The sequence below is a fragment of the Eschrichtius robustus genome, chromosome 15, assembly GCF_028021215.1.
Source record: "Eschrichtius robustus isolate mEscRob2 chromosome 15, mEscRob2.pri, whole genome shotgun sequence".
Taxonomy (NCBI): Eukaryota; Metazoa; Chordata; class Mammalia; order Artiodactyla; family Eschrichtiidae; genus Eschrichtius; species Eschrichtius robustus.
Window position 1 is genome coordinate 5,975,774 of NC_090838.1, and position 21,359 is coordinate 5,997,132.

The following is a 21,359-nucleotide window of genomic DNA, read 5'->3' on the forward strand; positions in this document are numbered from 1 at the left end:
CACCCTCTGCAGACCTGGCCTCCACTCTCAGTGCGGGCCAATGCCCCGTGACCCCCAATGCCCTCCCAATGCCTTGTGATCACGGCCCAAGCGTGGCCCTGTTTGGGGATCTTCTCTGCACACACCTGTCCCTGGCTGAACTGAAAGCCCATGGGGGCCGGGACGGGGCCTCCTCCCTCCTCCAGCCCTGACGCTCTCCTCCTAGGGGCCGCAGGCCCATTTGTGCAGCTGAACAGACAAGAGAAGGGTGTCCCGCTGCGGCTGACCCGGGAGCCTCTGGGGAAACGCTGTGAGGTCAGCTAGGAGAGGTGTGGGGAAGCTTCGTTCTCTGAGTGTGGTGCTGACGGGGTCCTGCCAGGCTGGGGCACAGGCAAGAGGCTCCGGGACCCGCCAGCTCCACCCTGGACACGTGCACACTGAGAGCCGTCCCCTCTGTTCCCAGGTCATGGGAAAAAGGGTCACTTGGTTTATCAGCTTTCTGTTGCCACAAGTAGAAATTACCTAACAAATTACCACAAACTCGGCGGCTTAAAACAACACAAATTTATTATCTTACACTTCTGGAGGCCAGAAGTCCGAAATGGGTTAAAGTCAAGGTGCTGGCTCTGTCCTTTCCGGAGCCTCTCAGGGGCAGTCTGCTTCCTTGTCTTTTCCAGCTTCTGGAGGCTGCCCGCGTTCCTTGGCTCACGGCACCTTGACCTTCAAAGCCGGCGCTGGCCTGCTGGGTGTCTCCCACACAGCCTCACCGGGACACTGACTTCTCCACCTCCCTCTTCCACACTAAGGGCCCCCTGGAGACTACTTCGGGCCTATTTGGATAATCCAGGATAATCTCCCCACCTCCATACCCTTGACTTAACCCTGTCTGCAAGGTCCCTTTGCTATTCACAGGTTCTGGGGCTGAGGATGGTGGAGTGCGTTATTCTGCCCTCACAGGCAAAGGAGGGAGCTTCCCCAGGACTCGCTGTAAGTACGCAGACACCTCCGCTCCGGGCCAGCGTCTGGGAGGCACCAGACAGCCTCTGGGGCCGTACCCACGTACGGTCTTTGTAATCAAAGGTTGTGTAGGGCTGGGGAAGGACCATCCCAGGGACCAGCGGTCCCCCTGTGAGCAGGCAGAAGAGAGGGGGTGTGCCGTCTTCTGTAGGAAGTCTCCTCCAAGAGGTGGCATTTCTCCTGCTTTGGAAAGAGCTGGAAGGGCTGGGCCTGGGGAGTGGCTATGGCCCCCCAGCAGGGAGAGGAGCCCGGGGGCTCTGAGCGGCTCTGGCCAAGGGAGACCTCAGGCAGCGAGGCTGGCCTGGGGACCCCCTGGGGGGCTCTGAAGCAGGGGGGAGGCCTGCCGTGTGAAGTGCAGAGCCCAGGAAGCCCTCCAAGACGCAGGCACCATTGTCTGCACGATAGTGGGGCAGGCTCCCTCCACAGACCCCGCAGAGTGGGCGGTCGGGCATCGTGGGGCAAGAGGCAGAAGTGCCCAGCCAGGGAAGCCAGAGGCCTGGACCGCCGCTATGCCCTGGGCAGGAATCATGGGGCCGGGGAGCGGTGACTGGCAGCCCAGAGCAAAGGAACCTCCCTGGGCAGGCACGGGGGGAAAGCAATGTCCAGTGCCCCAAGGGAGTGACTTTTTGCCCAAAGCCCAGCTCCTTTGAACACAAAGACATTTTTCGTCCCTTCAGATCTCCAGAAATCACAAACCCTGCAATCTTAGGACTGGACCGAATCCTAAAATGTCACCTGGGCAACCACACCTGCCAGGGGAAGGTAGAGGGAGGTACCGTCAACCCCTCTGCAGAAGCCCTGAGGTCATCTAGGGTCACTGGGCAAGTACTGGTGGTGTAGGGTCCGCAGCGCTGCTCCGGCGGCTTCTCCCCCCCACGAGCAGCTGAGACGGGGCAGAGCCAGAGGTGGGATCTGGGCTCCTGTTTCCCGTTGCGGCCTCAGGCTCCTCCCGCGTCCCGCAGCTTCAGGAGCCTGGGGGAGCCAGTGCTGCCACGGGGGCTCGGGCTGGGGGGCCTGGGAGCCAACAGGCGTGCCCCCTCATTCCTGGCTCGGCCACCCTTGCCATCTACGGAGCCTTCGTCAACTGCTGAACCTCTCTGAGCCTCAGTTTCCCCCAGGAAAGAGGGGCTAATAGCCCCGGCCCCCCGGAGGAGTGCAGGATCCCCTGAGCCCACATCAGATGCTGGCTCCCCAGCCCCGCCCTTTCTCCAACTCCTACCAAATTCAAGTCAAGCCAAATTGATTTTCTTAATCAGCCTCACTCATTTCCTGTCCTGGCAGTTTCCAAAACTAAAACGCCTTGCCCGCGGGCTGAGCTTCCTGGGGTGTCCCCACGTGGGCCACATGCCGACGGGGCGGGTGAGCAACGGGGTCAGCCCCAAGGACCCTGGGCCAGCCCGGCCCATTGTAGTGGCGCCAGCGGTTTAATCATTAACTCTTTCTCCAGTGCAGTCGGCCTCCCACGCACATTCATGAGCTACTCAGCCTCATCTCGGCCAGCATAGCTCGGCCGCCCACATGACAAGAGGACCAGCATGCTTGGGTTCTGAGTCACTCACCAGCACCACACTTCATGCCTTTCCAGGATTATTTATCGTCAGGAATCACGTATGCTGTACATGTCAGCATCTCCCGCCCAGCTTCACTTCCTCAGCCTCCCTTGGGCTGCTCTCTCTCCGCTCTCCTCTCTCCAGCGCTGACCGCCCTCAGCCAGAGTCAGCCCGTTCTTCTCGGGCGCCCGGACCCCTCCCTCGGTGGAGGACCCCTCCACGCACATCCCCCCCAGCCAGGCCACCTTCATATTCCCTTCCTGCCCCCTTTCTCTTCCACTCTCAAGCGCCCACATGTCCTTAGGAAACTCTCCATTTTCCTCCTTCTGGGAACACTCCTGGTGTAACAGGGAAAAACCATCTCTTTCACCTCCATTCATCCCTCAATGACCCACAAATTTTTTTTTTTTTTTTTTTTTGGCTGTGTTGGGTCTTCGTTTCTGTGCCAGGGCTTCCTCTACTTGCGGCAAGCGGGGGCCACTCTTCATCGCGGTGCGCGGGCCTCTCACTGTCGCGGCCTCTCTTGTTGCGGAGCACAGGCTCCAGACGCACAGGCTCAGTAGTTGTGGCTCACGGGCCCAGTTGCTCCGCGGCATGTGGGATCTTCCCAGACCAGGGCTTGAACCCGTGTCCCCTGCATTGGCAGGCGGATTCTCAACCACTGCGCCACCAGGGAAGCCCAACGCACAAATATTTTAAACTCTCTCATCCTGCTCTTACGCTTTTGCCTGCTACCACACCTTCAAAGTTCCCCATCATGGATGGCACCAAATTCCAATGCCTCTTTCTGGTTTTCAAGACCTTTTAGCATTTGGCTCCAGCACCTGGGTCCATCCAATCCCTCCCCAGGGCCAACCCTCTGGGGTTTGCTGTCTGCCGTCGGTCGCAATGCCCCTCTTCTTGTCTCCACCCCAGTGAAATTCCACTCCTCTTTCCTTCAAGGCCCTCTTAGCTCCATCCTTGATCTCCTTCTCTAGTACTGGAGCGTGAACCACCTTAGGAGGCAGATGCAGGCGGCATCAGAGAACCTAATTCAGAACTAGGTTCAAGTACACAGTGGAAGCAAGGTGAGTACTTGGTGTATTCATTTCCTGTGGCTGCCATGACAAATTACTACAAACCGGGTGGCTGAAACAACAGAAGGTCATTCCCTCTCAGCTCTAAAGGCTAGAAGTCCAAAATCAAGGTGTCAGGCGGGCCGGGCTCCCTCTGACGGTTCTAGGGCAGAACACTTTCTTGCCTCTCTTAGCTTCTGGTGTTGCCAGCAACTCTTGGTGGTCCTTGGATTGCAGATGTATCACTCCAGTTCTGCCCTCCATCTCCACGTGGCGTCTCCCTGTGTCCTCTCTGTGCAAGTGTCCAGATGCCCCTCTTCTTATAAGGGCCCCAGTCATTGGCCTAGCCCACCCACAGGACCTCATCTTAATTTGATTACATCTGCAGAAACCCCATGTCCAAATAAAGTCACATTCACAGGTAGCAGGGGTTAGGATGTGAACCTTTCTGGAGGACACAGTTCTCCACCCCAACGCTAGTCATATACCTGCCTGAGCCTCAGTTTTCTTACCTTCAAGATAACACCCTCTCCCTCAGGGAAGTTGTGAGGATGTGATGAAATAACGCAGTTGGAAACTGGCCACTTCCTGGCGCAGATTTCTCAACCCTTCTCTGTCAAGACCCGCAAGACATTCTTGCAGGTATAACTGCTGCTTCTCCTTTCCTCTTTCTTCCTCTCCTGAAAAAATATCAGAGTGAGAGTAATGATACTAGGGTCCAAAATGGAATCTGTGCTACTTTTTTTTTTTTTTCTTTTTAATTAAGGAATCCCTGGCAAACTTTGCCACTTTATAACGAAGATCAATTTTGGAAACATAGTAGTTCTTAAAACAATTAAGAACCATCAGTTTAGATAGGGCACAGAGTTCCTTAGCGAGCATCTGTCCCCTCACCCTTCCCTACAGCCCAGGGCATCTGCGGCTTCCTTGAGAGCTCAGGTCTGTCTGGGGTCTGGCTGTCCAGCCCAAATCCCAACTCACTATTAACTAACTAGCTGCACAACCGTGGACAAGTCCTTGCAGCAAGCTGAACCTCCTCCGTTTCTCATCCGTGAAATACTAGCACCCACCTCATGGGGCTGTTGTGAAGATGGGTGGAATAGTCTCGTGACACAGCACGCACCTGGCAGATCCTGAGAGCTCCGTACCTGTGAGTTGCCATAGTTACGGTGCAAAGGCTTCTCCTAGGGTAGGAGAGACTCCAACACGAATCCAGAGATCAAGGCCAGAGGTGTTCTCTTCCGAGCCTGAGGCCTTGCTAAATTCAACAAGAAGCTGTTTGCTGAGTCTTTTCAGAGTCCTCGCTCCCAGGCCCCGTCAGCCACTTCAGTTCCACTCTCTACGTTTAGAGCTGGAGATCAGGGGCTCCCGTGGGATGAATGACACAGAAGGCCCTGAGGGGCGCACAGAGCTGACATCCAGTTAAACAGAGAGACTGTTTCCCGGCCGGCCCCCACCTCTCCCAGACCTCTCTCCCCATCTCAGGGGCTGTGGACAACTATCCCAGCAGTTACCCCAGCCTAGAATTTCTAGTCAGGCCACTGATGGCAAACATATTTCTAACTCCAGTGAACTGAAACTAATTTTATTCTAAACTAATCATAGTGTTGGCATCTGATCCAGCAATTTCAGGCCTAGGCATAAATCTGGCCAAAACTATAATTCAAAAAGATACATGCACCTCAATGTTCACAGCGGCATTATTCATAATAGCCAAGACATGGAAACAACCTAAATGGAATACTACTCAGCCATTAAAAAAAGAACACAGTAATGCCACTTGCAGCAACATGGATGGACCTAGAGATTATCATACTAAGTGAAACAAATTAGAAAGAGAAAGACAAATACCATATGGTATCACTTATATGTGAAATCTAAAATATGGCACAAATGAACCTATCTATGAAACAGAAACAATCACAGACATATAGAACAGACTTGTGGTTGCCAAGAGGGAGAGGTGGGAGAGGGAAGGAATGGGAGTTTGGGATTAGCAGATGCAAACTATTATATATAGAATGGATAAACACCAAGGTCCTACTGTATAGCACAGGGAACTATATTCGATCTCTTGTGATAAACCATAATGGAAAAAGAACATGAAATATATGTGTGTGTGTGTGTGTAACTAAATCACTTTGCTGTACAGCAGAAACTAACATAGCATTGTAAACCAACTATACTTCAATAAAATTAACTAAAATAAAAAAAATTATTTTGTTCTGAAGATGCACTGGCAGGCTTTGAGAATTTGAAGACTCCTAGCTGGTGGAGAATCCTGTGCTCAGGCTGCAGACTGCCTGTCTTCACTGCGATCCCTGCAGGCTGTCTCACCTCACCCTCCAGGTTCTGTCCGGGCCCGGAAGTTGGCCTCAAACTGTCTCCCTGGCCCCAGGGCTCCTCTGGCCACAAGCTGTTTTAAAAGTATGAAGGAGACAGGCTGTTAAAATCTTTTTCCTTCCTTGCGTTTTCCTCCCTCGCATTCCTAAGACACTCTCCTCCAGCCCTGCAGCCCTGCGTGGCCGGCCTCTCTTATTTCTGTTTATGTTGTACGAAATTGGAGACTTTTAGAAGAATTGATAAGAATGAAAGGCTGGGAGGAAAGAGGAGCTAACATCTTAATTAGACGTCAACGTTGGGCCAGTGGGAAATCGTACTGAAGGGCCAGGCATGTTTTCCCAGAAATGCTGCTGCATAATTATTTTCCATTTTTCTTTCATTATCATTCATTCCACATCATTCATGTTATAATTTTTCATGCTTCTTCCTAGTCCGCTTTAACAGTGGTGGGCAATTTTCGCCAAGTGGGCATGGCTGGGTTTGTTTTGTCTTGTTGGTGGGGGAGCTGGGTCATTTTTTACGTAAAAAGTCTTGTTTTTCTCGTTCTATAGATGGGGAAGTGGAGGGACAAAATACAAGTCGATTTCTTGACATGAGTGACTCTGGAGCAGATTTAGAGAAAGGTTTCCCTAGGGTGGCACCTGACGGGGGCGGGCAAGGTGAGGTGCGTCCTCCCAGGAGGGGGCAGCTCAGCCTGCCCGGACAGCCCTGCTCAGCGACAGAAAGGCACCACAGGAGCTCCCCAGGCGCACAGAAAGGCCTCCCCCTCGGGACGTCTCGCAGCTCCCTAAGTGGGGTGTGGGTCCCCGTCAGCCCAGATCCCTAACAGTAATGGGACCTTTCCTAGGGACTAGGGCCGGTTCTGGAAAGGGACCGCCTGCTTCTACTCACTCACTGGTCAGTGTTAAATGAGAGCAGCTGATTTTTAGTCCCGTATTCCTGAACTAAGGACATTGTCTCAAGATCCATCAGAAAAGGCATCTCAGCTCTTGGTTTCTTCACTGACGGAGCTTTTCCGAAACTGCAACCTCTCTGGCCCCTAAGACCATGAAGGCTCCCTGGCAATATTCACTCTCCAGGACTCGAGGGATCGCGGGGGTAACCGCCCCAAACCGCCCCGCAGCCCACCCATCCTTCGGCCCCTTTGCTGTGGGTTCGGCCCACACAGCCAGCACACCCCAGGAGCCGTCCCCACAAGGGGTCCCCTAGAAAATGTCCCTGGAAGCCTCCAGGGGCTCCAAAGTCTGCCTTTTAAGACTCTCCAGAGCCCAGAGGCGGGGTAACCTAACACTCCTTTCTGATAAGCCCTTGCACTGTCTTTTACCCAAATACAATGGTCCTCGTTAGCTTTCACTGGGGCTTTGAACTCCACACAAAACCCTTCCCTCCCCTAACTGCCTGGTGGAGCGGCCCTGGGGGCCCGGCCATGTCAGCGTTTCCTTTGTTGTCTGTTTTTAAGGTGTTTATAATGGAGCCTTTTTCTCTGCTCCACACTCTCCCCCCAGGTGAAATCTCAGTCTAGGAGGCTATTCTGCTGCTTTCCAATCACCGACAGCTCTTTTCTTAATGCCCGAGAGTAAACTAGGTTGCTTTTGAGCGGGAGCGCTTTTTAGCACTTGGTTGCAGGGCCGGTAAACTGGGACAATTCGGACGCCCTGGGTACTAACCAGGCAATCGGAAAGGCCGCCGAGAGCAAGGCTGAGAAAGGGGAATTGCTGGAGCCCTTTCTCCCTCTGGCCCCAACCCACCAGCTGGGCTCCAAAAAATCACTGGGACGTTAAACAGCCCAAAGGTAGAACGCTTTTGTCCTCAGAAGCAATGTTTCAGCTGTCCCGGAGGGCCCCGGCGAGCCCACAGAATTTGATTCCATCCCTGAGGTTGCCGGCTTCTCACACGAATGATGACTGACGTGTGTGTTGAGTCTGGGGGGAGGTTGGGGCGCGGGGAGCAGCTCCAGGGGTGAGGGGAGCCCGACAGTGAGTCCACCCGCCCTCCAGATAAGGTGAGCACGGCAGGGAACAGAGTGGGTAGTGTTTGTCCTCAGTTAAGGCTCACCCCTCCATCTCTGCGCCCTTTCTCCCTGGGTACCAGTCCTGAACTCTGACCCCGAAGCTCACTCTACAGCACCCTATCCTCAGGGGATGAGGTCAGATAAGGCTGCCCAGCCCTCCATCCCCAAGCCTCCACTCTCCCTGCAGGATAATCCCTGCTCCCGGTGCCCAGGCGCAGGACCCTGCTCGATCCGTGCGGGCCAGGAGGCAGGTCCCGCGGTGAGCATCCTTTCAGGGAGAAGGGCAGCAGGTGCAGCCGGCCATGGCCCCGCCCAGCAGGCTCATTCCTTCCCCTCTGTGGACAGTTCCTCCTCTATCAAGTGAGGATACTGGGGCCCTAGACCATGTCACGTGGTCCCTGCACAGGCATGCACGTTTACAACAATGTATTTGTGAAGCCAAGTGAATGTCTACCTGATAGACTTCAACGCAGCATCATGAGGTGTGATGAAAGCACAGACAGTTTAGAAGAAGCTACTTTGAAGCCTGTCGCCCCCCCAGTCTTCGCTCCTCAGCTGGCCTTGACTTTCAGGGTCTCCCTTTCCCTGCCCCACAAGCTCCCAAAGCCCCAGCTTTCCCTGACGGCTCTTAGGTCAAGGACGCCAGAGCTTCCTCAGCAGATGAGGCAATGGCAGAGTGGCCGTTTATAAATCCACGTGCTGGTGAAGCCGGGACCTCCTGGCTTGGGGGAACCCCCAAGTCGCTGAGCCTCACATCTGCACACAGCTGGGGAAGCACGCCTCCCGGGACCCACCTCCCTGTGTGAGCAATACCCTGATCCACAGCTTAGGGATTAAGTGCAATGCATATTGGCCACTCTCTGTGGATGCCCTTGATCTCTCCATTTATTATATTACCTCCATTCCCTCATCAAGCTCTTGTGAGTGAACTATGCATGAAGTGATCGCAATACTTCTGTGGTAGCTCCAAGAGGCCATGGGGACTTCCAGTGCTTCTCTAGGGCTGCATGTACCATAGTTCAGGCAAACCCAGGATGGGGAGGAAGATGATGATACAATTAATGATGGTACAATGAAATTCTTTATAACAGATTCTCTCTAGGTTCGCTTTTAGTAGAAAAATACACACAATACTTATTTCATAGGTGAAAACCTATCATCCTACATACAGGGAACATTTTTTTTTGTTTTTAGAATTGTAGCCGACATTTATTTTACTTACTTATTTATTTATTTTTGGCCATACCGCGTGGCTTGTGGGATCTTAGTTCCCCGACCAAGGATTGAACCCCAGGCCCTCAGCGGTAAGAGCGCAGAGTCCTAACCACTGGACCACCAGGGAATTCCCCAGGCAACTTTTTTAATAAGTTATTCCAAAAAGCAAGGCGTCCCTACAAGGATAAGGAAGCATCATTCAAAGAGTAGCAAGGCCTCACTTAAAAATCTTGCTGGAGATTAAACCGACCACCCGATGGCAGATCCATTTCTACTCCACGAGGACACCATCTGCCCACAGGGCCAAACATACGCAAAACAACGCACCTAACACCTAGTTGATCATCCAGGCTGTGGAATGTTTGGGCTTCTTCCTTCGCCTGCTTTCTCCCCTCCAGCTGACTTGCTAGAAGACCAGGGAAAATGCAAAGCCATTGGTCTCGTGGGGAAGGAGACTGAAAGCATGCACCAGTCTGCTGTTGGCTTTGGCTTGTCCGGTCCTTTACCAAGTTCTCAGCAACATCGCTGCGCCAGCATGTGTTCACCCCGAGGCTCTGTGCCCCACGCCAGGCCAGACACTGGCTAAGTTAGAATGTCCCAGGTGTGGTTTCCATCACCCGAAGGCAGGTGATTGATCTAGTTCAGTGGTTCTCAACCAGGGAAGCTTTCAGTGATGTCTGCAGACATTTTTGGTGGTCACTTGGGAGAAGGGTGCTATTGGCGTCTAGTGGGTGGAGGCCGGGGCCGCTGCTAAATACCCTACAAGGCAGAGGCCAGCCCCCTACAACAAAGAATTATCCCCTACAACAAAGAATTATCCCCTACAACAAAGAATTATCCCCTACAACAAAGAATTATCTGCTGTAGTTGAGGAGGTGAGGCCAGATAAACACACCTGATACCAAAGGGCACAATGCAAGGAAACGTCGGATTCTGAGCACCCCAGAGGCGCAGGGAAAGGGAGAAAAGTCACCGGGGCTGCTGCAGCCTCCGTTTCCATTTTTGTAAAATAAGTGGCTTAAAGTCTGTGCTTTTATTAACTACCACTGGCGGAGCTGTTCCCACCCCTTCCTCTCTTAGACATAAAATCTTGTTCTACTCTCACAGTCTTAAATTAGGAATATTTGGTGGTGTGATCATGTATGTTTAAAACCAAACAGAAATTTCCTGTTCCCCAGCACAAAATAAAATTCAAGTTTATAAAAGGGCCTGTAAAATCTCATAATCAAGCCCATTAGCCGAGCAAAATGCTCCACTTTGATTCTGTGGTGTTTAGCTTTCTTTTCTTAGCACTACTTCATTAGCGTGCTTTTAACGGAGGCTCCTCCAGCCTGCTTCTTGAAATTGCCGAGAAAGAAAACACACAGCTTTAAAGCACAAGATACAAGAGCCATATCCCTCCCCCTTTAAATCCTGAGGCTCGGGGAGAGCAGAGAAGGCCAGGGGCGCCTGCAAATACAGTGTGGCCCCAAAAACCTTGTCTTCCTGGGGCACCGGGATCTTCTCCTGCAGTTTTGCTCCCTGGCCTCACTGCCAGTGGCCTTGCTAATTTCCAGCTCTTCGCTGCTTCAGAAGACCAGATTTTCTTGATTAATAACAAAAGGTTTTGTTGAGATCAGAGCTGTTTCCCACCATCTCTATGCAAACCCTGGCAACACCGACTGTGGACATTAGCATTTCAAGGCGCTTCCTATTACGGATGGCAAGAAAAGCCCCTCTTGGTGGGTAAAATCCATTTTGTCCTCTCTGGTGACATCTGTTCTAACTTTTAAAGCCAGAAGGGAAACTAGATAATGCCAGTCCTTTGATTTACAGCACTTGTCCTTGTCCTTGGATGCTGGCAAGCTCACACGGGAGAACCCAGAAGTAATGCTGAACTTGCCGTTCCAAAGTTTTTTGTTTTTTTTTTGTCTTTTTCATGATTTCTTTATTACATGTTCAATGACTTCTACACCTCACGAAATTGAGTATCTTAAACTTCCATTTTTTTGGAAAAAGAATGTAAATGTTTATTGCTGCAGATACTATTGTGTTTCATCTCCAGGTCCCCCAAAGCTAAATTTGCTTTCGTGGAGTGAGGAAATCGAAGCAGATTCGATTAAGCAACTGAAATATGTATACAAATATGGAAGAAAAGCCCCGCGAGTGGTAGGATAAAAAGGGAAAGGAGAGAAACCCGCCAGATCGCCACCTCCTCCTACCATGTGGGCTGCAAGCTCCGGGGTCCCTTACCCTGGTCATCCCCGAACAAAGCTGAAGGCAGATTCCAGCCGGTTCTCCATTCACTATTCATTCAGGGGTCCATCCGCTCCTTATGCATTCAGCCAACTGCTGCGCTAAAGGGCCTCCGCCCAGGATTGACATGGTAATGAAGTGCCCGTGCGGCTCCTGAAAAGGTCGCCCTAGGTATGTGCCCCTCTGACAAACGCACCCTTTCACCCCGCGGAGGCCCCCAAATTATCTCATAACATGACAGCATCTGCGCAGAGGGCTCCCGTCTTTGGAGCTGGGCACGTTTATCACGTGGCCGGGCTTCCCTTCGCCGGGTGGGACGGCCAGCCTCCCGGGTCCCCTCCTCTCGCCCGTCCCGCAGCCTCTGTGCTCCAAAGCTGCTGTGCCCGCAAGTGCCAAGGCAGCCGGGATGCTGAGTGCCTGGAATTCCTGTTTGATCATCTTCAGGTGTTAAAGGTCGACCGAAGAGTCAAGCCATGTCAGATGAACTTGCTGTCGGAGGGCCTTATAAGTAGCCCCGCAAGGAAGCCAGACAAAACCCGGGGGGTTCCGGGCCGGCAGTGGGGTGCGGTTGGTGCTGAGAGGGAGGAGAAGTTAGCTAATGAATTTTGCTCAGATTCCAGCAAATGACATTCGCTTGACTAATAAGTGTATCTGAACTTTATTTAAACTGGCCCAGGTCAATAAATCCTAAGAGTAAGCAGTGGAGTTGGGGGAATTTATAGAAAGTCTGCACCATCTGCAACTTATGTGTTCTGCCCCGATACCATGATTTCATTTAATTTAATTTGACATTTAAGAGCCTTTTTGGAAAGAAAAATGAATATTTCTATATTCTATTTGCAATAACCTCACCTGACTCTGCACATAACCAAGAAGAATAAATGTCACATTCATGGCACACAGTTGCGGGCGTCCTGGACAGGGGACCTGGGGCAGGGGAGGCGAGCAGGGCCCTCAGCAGCTGTTCCCCTGCTGTATCTGAGGGCCCAGTTGGGCTCTGAGTGCTCAGGCTTGCTTTGTTTTGCTTCCCCGTGTCCAAATTCAAGTGATGCTTTTGGATAAAATGTTCTTGACCGCATGCAAGATGGATCTGTGTCTGCCAACCGGAATACACAGAGCAGCCCGCTCGGACAGGCCGTGAGGAAGCCGTGCTTTCCTTGAAGAGCAGCAGGGAGACAGGCCAGCGTGACCCCAGCTTTCTGCAGGTGCCCCATTCCCTCTTCAGAATCTTTCCAAAGCTTCTAGGTCGAGATTGAGCTGTCCCGCCATCGCAGGACTTGGAAATGCATCCCTGGCAGACACGTATCCTTCATTCATCCTTGAAAAAGAGCAGCCTCTGCCTGCTGACCTCCAGGGGCTACAGACTCAGGGGACAAGAAAAAGCAGGAGGCGGGCTGGGTGCATCCTCCCGGGAGGGACCACACCCCTGCTGTGCACATCCCAAGGCCCGAGGACCAGCTTTCCGTGGGGTGTGGAAAGGACCTGGGGTTCTAGGGCTGGGGCGGCCACAGGCCACTTGCAAGGGCCTTCACGATGCTGGATAGACCCAGAGGTGGGAAGCAGAGGAGAGACTGGAGGCAGGCAAGCGCTGCTGCCCCTCTCCCTGGGCCCCCTGAATATCAGAAGTGCGCCCACTCCCCTTCTACCCTGTGCCCCCATCACTCAGTCACCCTCCTCCTCCTCCGGGGGGGAGCAGAGAAGGGCGGGGAGGGGGCCCTGACCCAGGCCTCAGGGGTTCTTGCCAGATAACAGGAAACTGTGCATCTAGGAGAATATCCTCATTCCTTGATTCTCCCAACAATCTCTCCCCAGCTTTATCACTTAATCAAGACCCGCTCTCTCACAGTGGCCGCGCCCTCGGGCAAGTAACCCTTTCACAGCGTCCAGTGCGTGGTGAAGAGGCCTTCTGAGCACTGCTGGGCTGTCCCCTCCGCGTGTGACCCGGGCTAGCTCGAGCCTCGCGTGGGAACCCCATGCAGAGCCTTCAACGCCACGGGTCCTGGGAGCTGAGTCCCCGCAGGGGAGGTGCCTCCGGGGCTGGGAGCTGAGAGCCGTCTGTCACCAGGCTCCGCCTCGTCCCAGGCTCTGTCTGACAAGGCGCGTTATGCAGGGCAGACGACACCGCCCCTGGGGTCACGGGACCCTTGGGCCTCAGCCAACCGTGTGACTCCCTCAGGCTAGAACCCTGCTTTGCATCATGCCCCAGGCTCCCCTTCCCCTGCACCCCCCGACCCCTGACCTGCAGGATCCACAGAACCCGCAGCGTGCGGGACCACCTGACGTTTCCAGAGCTGAGGGGGTCCCTCAGCGGAGGGACGGCTGGAGGGCCTTTGCGATGGGGGTCTCCTAGTGCCCCAGCCCCTCTCCCCGGTGATCAGTCAGTCCCTTGAACCCAGCTCCCTCCTTCCCTCGCTCTGCCTGACACCCACCGTCAGCGCCCAGCCCTCCCCCCGGAATCTCACGGCTTGTGTTTCTGCAGGCAAGGACCTCACCCACCATGAGTCCACTGTCACCGCAGAAGCGACTTGCTGCCCCCAAGGAGGATGGGGGTCCATGGACCAGTAGACGGCCTGGAAAGAAACTCAGGGGAGATGACCAGAAGGTGAGGGGGAGAGGCTGCACTCGGGAGAGCCGAGTACCCCAGGGAGGGCGTCCCCAGCTCCCAATTCCAGGCCCACAGAACTGTACCCAATACAACGGCTGTCATTTCAGGCCATTATATTGGGGTCCTTTTTCGTACAGTCCTAGATAACTAAACCGCTTTTATTCAGGCCTGAATCATTCCTTGGATTCTAAGGTACCACTGTTTTTGTTTTTGTTTTTTGCTTTCCATTTTATGACCTTCCTAAATCATTGCTGACTGCTTCTCCAGAAGTCCAGCTTATAATAGCCAAACAGTCTGTGCACGGTAGTCTCCTTACAAAACCTATTTATCTTCCTTAAATATCCCAGAGCAGTAAAACTAAAAATATTATCGAGTTATTTTGGCTGGAGTTACCAATAGCCTTTCCACAGCATTTAACTTCCTCATTTCTCTGACCCGAGTTTACAGGAAAAAATATATGTGCAGATCACCCTGAAGATCTACGTTTTGGAAAGATGTCACCTAATCGCCTCTTTCTGTCAATACCGTCCATCCTCGGGGCCATTCGATGCCCCTAGAGGCCGCCGCATTCCCTGAGTGCCCCGACGGCAGGGTCCCCTGTCCTTCCTGCCAGCCTCCCCACCCTGCATCCAATTACACCTGTGGTTTGAAAGCACAGCTCACTTATCTCTTAGTCACCCGAACCACATAGCTGGTCAGCAAATATTTACTGAATGAGCCTCATGGAGTGGGTGCTCCCACAACTTCCCCTCACCCCCTCTTCTCCCCTCCCCATCCCGCCACAAGGCTTCCTGTTAGGACATTCCTGACCTTCCAAATTCCTACACTCCCAGATGTAAACACCTTCCCCACCTTAGCCCCACAGGCCACTGACCAGACACTGCTGATCACTAGACGAGCGGAAGGGCCCCATAGTCGCAGGAACAGGGCAGAGGCCTCACACCTGGCCAGTTCCTTTTTTCAAACTAACAGTTTATTAACACTCAAAAAAACCATCTTAGCACCCCGTAATTCCATTTTAATCATTCAGGGGGATGCCCACCAACCAAATACTAAGAAAACCAAGCAAGGCATAAATAAATAAATCATGGTGCCCAACCTTGATGTCTGGTGAGGAACACAGACGCAGACCCGGATATGGGGGAAACTTACATGCAGGGAGGTCAGGGCTAGAGCACAGGTGAACACAGGTGCTGTGGGAGCTTGGGGAAGGGCGATTCTCCCAGCGTGGGAGGAACAAGAAAGACTTAATAATGAAGGGCACATTTGAGCAGGCCCTTGAAGGATGAGATTTCACCAGACAGAAAAGGGAGAAGGGAGGTCCATGCAGAGGGGCCAGGGAGGCCTGAGTGAGTCTATTTCTTTACCTCCATCAGTGAACCAATGGCTAATGACATAATGGGTCAGCCCAGGGCCAGGACTGGGGTGAAGGAGTACAGGGAAACGAGGCCTTGCGTGTAAAATTGAAGGTGATGTCAAAAAACTCAGTGATCAAGATAAAACCTATTCCAGGCAGTATTTAAGAAGTCAAAATTAATGCAAAATCCATGGCTAACAAAATACCACACTGTTAAATAAAAACCAGACCAGTATTACTGACTTTTCCTTTTGTTTCTGGCTCATTTTCACCGTTAGCCTGCCACTTTTAAAGTGTTCCCAGCTATGGGCATTTGTGCACTTGTCTTTACCCATAATTCCCTTTACTTTATTTCCAGGGAAAATGAGAGAGAGAGAAAATACATGAGAATAGTTTGAACCAAAAGCTCATTCATTCCTGTCTTGGCCTTCAGCAAATTCTTCCGTCTACAAATTCCCTCCTTCTTTTGGAAAAACTTGAGTCTGGGAGCTGGAAGCTTTCCTTCATACTGAATACTGTTCAACACCCTTTTCCTCTGTTAGCCAATGAACAAGGCAAACGTGCACGCCAAAGGCTTCAAGCTGGCCTGGGAGCCTGCGGATATGTGTGCATCCTGCCGGAAGCTGCAGAACCGGGCAGGAAGTTGCAATTACGAAGAGGTTGGGCTTCTGCAGAAGCTGAGCAGTGCTGGCCTGAATAAACCCAGGCTTATCAAAAGAAGGGATATGGGAGTGAATCTGGTAATTAATAGGACTGCAGGTTTCAAAGGAAAAGGGAGGAGGCCAGGCCAGCTTTGTGGCGCCCAGCACTTTCCCTAAAGGCACAGACAGAAACAGGATAAACAGCCACGGGGCAGGCGGGAATGGACCACATCCAATTGTGGGGCAGGCTCTCTCCTCCTTTACGTCTTCCCAACAGTCACCTGTTTGCTCAAGACCCTTTCTCTTCTATCATTACTGACTCCTTAGCTTTTCGAGATAATTATCATTGGGGCTGAAGTTTCTTACTCTTGGATCCTAGCCAAGTGACCTTATTTTCAGAGTTTAAGGAAGATTTTCAAATTTCTCTTGTAGGTTCCAATTTCAACTCATTTTTAACAATATTTGCTAGAAGCCACTGAACGCTGAAATGTGTATTTCAGTAAAAGTGAATCCTTTTCGTCCCGAAGGCCAGACAGTGGACCACAGGAGAGCCTGGGGGTTGCAGAAAGCCACACTACCCGAGATCCGCCCAGAGCCCGTCTGCTGTGCACTGAGAGTTCTCTGGGGACCGGCGCACAGCCAGCGTGGCTGGCCACATGTGTGAGCTGCTTTGCTTTCAGAACCACCCGCCAACCCACATGAGCCAGGAGCCTGGGCTCTCCATTCAGAGCCTACAAGTGTCTACCGAAGCGGAACAGGAAGGGGAAAGCTCAGAGGAAAGGGTTTCTCCCTCCCGTGACCCTGAAAGAGACCCAGTTGTAGCCTGCAGGGCTGGATGGGAAGACTTAGACAAAAATCACAGAACTGGGAGGACAAAAGGTCACACTGGGGGTTTCTATGGCTTGGTGGAAAGCCAGCTCACCTCGGAGTCAAGAGAGCTGCCCTGGAGCCCTATGACACACCTGCTGTATTTCTGAGGTCCACCCTGACCCTCGGTGTCCTCACTGGGGCAAGGGCTGGGGCTGATGGAGTAGGTGACACGCCCTCCCTCGAATCCCCTCTCACTCCAGTCCTGTTCCCTGACCTGTTCCTCCTCCTCCACTCCCTCCGTGCGGGCTCCAGGGATCTCCCTGAAGAGTGAGTCATACCTGGTGACCCACCTGCTTCAAAATCACCCCTGACCACCCACGTCAAGCATTTACCTGCAAGGAGCACCACCGCCTGCAGAGTCAGCTCCACCCTCCTGAGTCCCCCAGGATGTGGCCTGGCCTGAGGTCCTGCTCCTCGCTGCCCCTCTTCTGGTGCCCCTCCCCACCTTGTTTCTGCTTGAATTCCCCACCCTGTGTTCAAATTCCAAAAGGAATTTGAGGTAGTGCCCACCTCAAATGGAGGAAGGAACATAGAAGGCAGACCATCTAAGGCCTTTCCCTCACTATCACCATCGCCCACCACACCTACCATCTTCTAAGCCCATCTCCCCAGGAAGTCTCGTCTCCCATGACCCGGGTTATAAGGCCCCTGCTCTGGGCTTCCCAGCACCCCAGTCTTGCCCTCTCCCAGAACTCACCATGTGGCATCACGACGTACACATTCATTCACCTGCTTCACCTCTCATCTTTGCTTCCTATGCTTCTATTCTGGTAGCTGCCATAGCACTGATGCTCAAGATGAATGAATGAATGAATGAATGGGAGAAGGGACACATCTATCCCACTGTGAGCGCACAGAGGTTCTTTCATTGTTGGGCCTCTTCTCAAGGACATCTGACGATGACAGAGCTCTCCCTGCTCCCCTAGGCTCCAAGGCGCAGAGGATCACGAGGGTTCCTGTCTGTCCAGCTGCACCCTCCCTGCCACAGCTGTTGCCCACCCACCTTCAGCCAGACGCAGAGCGGAGGGTCGAATCTGCGTGGCACCAGCTTTAGGCCTCCTTTCACCTGGAACACTGACTGTTCAGCACATCTTCGCCCTGGAGATTCCCGCCAGCTGGTTCACAAAACCGAAGGGCTGAGTTTTCTCTACAGAGAATGTCTTCTGCTTCCCCTTCAGAAAGGAGACGGGAGTCTGAAGTTCCCAGCACAGTTCAGCTTAGCCTCTCCACCTTGGAACCTCGTTCGTTTCCTCTGGGGCTATCAGGAATAGGGACCTGGCTGAAAGCTCTCATGATGCAGCAGTGCCCTCTGCCACTCCTCCTTCCTGGAACTGAAGCTGAGTAGCTCTGTGCAAAAAGGGAGACGAGTGGGCTGACACCTTTCCTAAGCCTTGATAGCCACTTGAGACGGTCCTCAACCATTCCTGACCTTCCCCCAATTAAATAACCTCAATTCCCTGAACTTTCTTCAAAAGGATCATCTACTCAGCAAGAGAGAAATGCTCAGAGCCTTCAGAAGGCAAGGAAAGAACCAGGCTCTGTCCTGATTGAAGACACAACCAGTGAGATTGGTAAGCAGAGTTGCTTTCTATCGGTAAGATTCTTTTTTATATTTATTTTATTTATTATCATTTATTTTTGGCTGCTTTGGGTCTTCGTTTCTGCGTGCGGGCTTTCTCTAGTTGCGGCGAGCGGGGGCTACTCTTCGCTACGGTGTGCAGGCTTCTCATTGCGGTGGCTTCTCCTGTTGTGGAGCACGGGCTCTAGGCATGCAGGCTTCAGTAGTTGTGGCACACGAGCTCAGTAGTTGTGGCTTGCAGGCTCTAGAGCGCAGGCTCAGTAGCTGTGGTGCATGGGCTTAGTTGCTCCACAGCATGTGGGATCTTCCCAGGCCAGGGCTCGAACCCGTGTCCCCTGCATTGGCAGGCGGATTCTTAACCACGGTGCCACCAGGGAAGTCCCAGAATTGCTTTATAGGTGAAAGGAGGAGATAAACATGAAGATTTTTATTTTAGTGCAAATTTCAGTGGCACAGCCCTCCTGGGGCAAATTCCCAACTTCCTGATCCATCACAGACTAGCTCTGAAAATGTCAGTTTTCTTTAGGTGACAAGTCAGAAATTTCAGGGCCTCATAAGGAGTGCTCCCCAGAAATAAATTTTAGAAGTGTATTATTTGACATCACTACTTTAGAGGAGTGACATTAAAACTAATGAAAAAGGGAACGTTTGTTTTCCCTCTCCCTTTTGAAATGGCAGCAATAACATTCCAAATTAAGGAGATTTCCAAAAGCATCATACCTTTGGGCAATGCAACAGGAAAAGATATTCTGCAGAAGCTGATCATCTAATAGGTCACACTGTACCTGCTTCCCATCAGGCTGTGGTTTTGCCTTGTCTTGGGAAATGAATAAATCAGAGGCGTGATGGCAAACTAACATCTTTACCCTTCAGGCTTAGAAAGTCAGTTAATTAAAGCAACAAGGCGCTAACGGATGTTTGCACTTTTCTCTCCCTGCTTTTTGTGCATCACGTGTGCAAGTGGCTGTGTGGACCCCCACTCAGACCTCCTATTGTCCAAAGGCACCATTTAGCCAGCAAACCTGGTGGCTGAGTGCTGACTTTCTCAAGCCCGATGTAGAACCTTCTAGAGGTAGAAGGTGTGTCAATTAAGTTAAATTAACTTAATGAAATAAGGCAGTCAAGCTCTGACTTCAGTATATACATCCATGTCCTTTACTTTCTCCCGATGTCATGGATACCTGTGAACTGGTTATGCGTCTTTCATCCATTGTCTTATCTGCTGAGAAAAAAATAAATTCATTCACTCCATGAACATTAATTGAGGACTTCTAGGTGCTTGGCAGGTGCAAGGTGCTGGGCACATGGAACAAGAAGTACCAAGCAGATCCCGAAGAAGCTGGCAGTGCCCTGGCGAGGCAGAATTAGCAAAAGCCACGTGCCAAACGCTCACCCTGCTTGTTTCAGCTTCGGGGGCAATCTACCCCAGGTAGGATGGGACCTTGAGGGAGGCACAGCCCTCTTCTAACTGGAGGGCTGGGCCACAAAAAGGCTTTGCAGAGGCAAGTCTCAAATGAGAGATCTTGCAGGCTATCCTGGGGAGGGGGCACGGGGCTCTGCGGAAAGCTGACAAGCACCAGGGTGGCCTGCCCCGGCCTGTTCGGGGAGCAGGGACGGTTGTGAGTGACTGAACGTTGGATGCAGGGACCCAGGGACCAGGCCAGGGGATCGGGCTGAAGAGGGAGGCGGTGGGCGGCCCATGGAGCTGCTGCCTTGAAGGGCTGGGTCTTCTGTCCCCTGGGGGGGTCCACCGAATGTGAGAGTCTGAGAAACTCCTCTAGTGGCAGCTGAAGAAGAGAACTGAGCAGGCTCCTTCCATCCCCTGCTCACCGTTTATGACGGGGAGCGCGCTGTGCACCGCGGATGAGATTCCCCGGCCCCGGGACGGACACGAGGGCCATGCGTGTGCCCTTGAGCGGTCACTTCGCCCAAGGTGGACAGGCCATCCCTGGGATCCCGCCGACTCTGAGATTCCCTCACGCTGATGCGCCGCGTCCCTGGAAGATGCTGGAGGTGGCACCAGGCGGAGGAGAAGGATCTCCTTTCCTCAAGATCTGCGGGCAGACGAAATCAACCGCCTCAGCAGCCTTCTGAGAATCGTCTGCTCGGTGACAGTCACTGCGGAGGACAAGAGACGAGTAGGAAAAGGCAGCTGAGGGACTTCCCTGGAGGTCCAGTGGCTAAGTTTCCGCGCTCCCAGTGCCGGGGGGCTGGGTTTGATCCCTGGTCGGGAAACTAGATCCCACGTGCATGCCGCAACTAAAGATCCAGCCAAATAAACAAATATTTTTTTTAAAAATGCAGCTGATCTCCGAGGTGGCACTTCCGTGCAGTGGGGCATTTGAGAGCCCTCCCCGCAAGGGTCTGACACAGAACAGAGCGTGGCCAGCTGTGAGGGCAGTAGAGGGACCTGCACCCGCCTGAGGGTGACCGGGAAGGCCTTCCTGAAGCGGTGATTAGGCAATGGGCTGTAAAGACCTCCCAGGAAACCGTGGGGAAGAGGCATCGCAGGGCCTGTGAGCAGAGGCGCAGGGGTGAGAAAGCACGGAGGCCAGCTGGGCAGAGGCCTGTGCTTCCAGGACGGGGGACCCACAGAGGAAGCCCTGGATGCAGAAGTTCTGCTTCTTTCTGTCAACCGTGGGCAGCTGTGAGAGGCTTGGAGCAGGGGAGTGGCGGGGTCCCAGTTTTGCTGGGAGAAAATGGCTCTGGTCTCATTTGTATAGAATAGGCTGGCTGGGAGGAGACCAGGAGCTCTCCAAAACTCGTAACCGGATACCCGCTGTGTCCTTCTGTAGCCAACTGCCACCCTCTGTGCCAAACTGTCATTTATGTCAAATTCCACTCACCCTTAACCACGGGGCCGCCGGATATCACCTTTCTGCTGCATGTAGATACTGGTCAG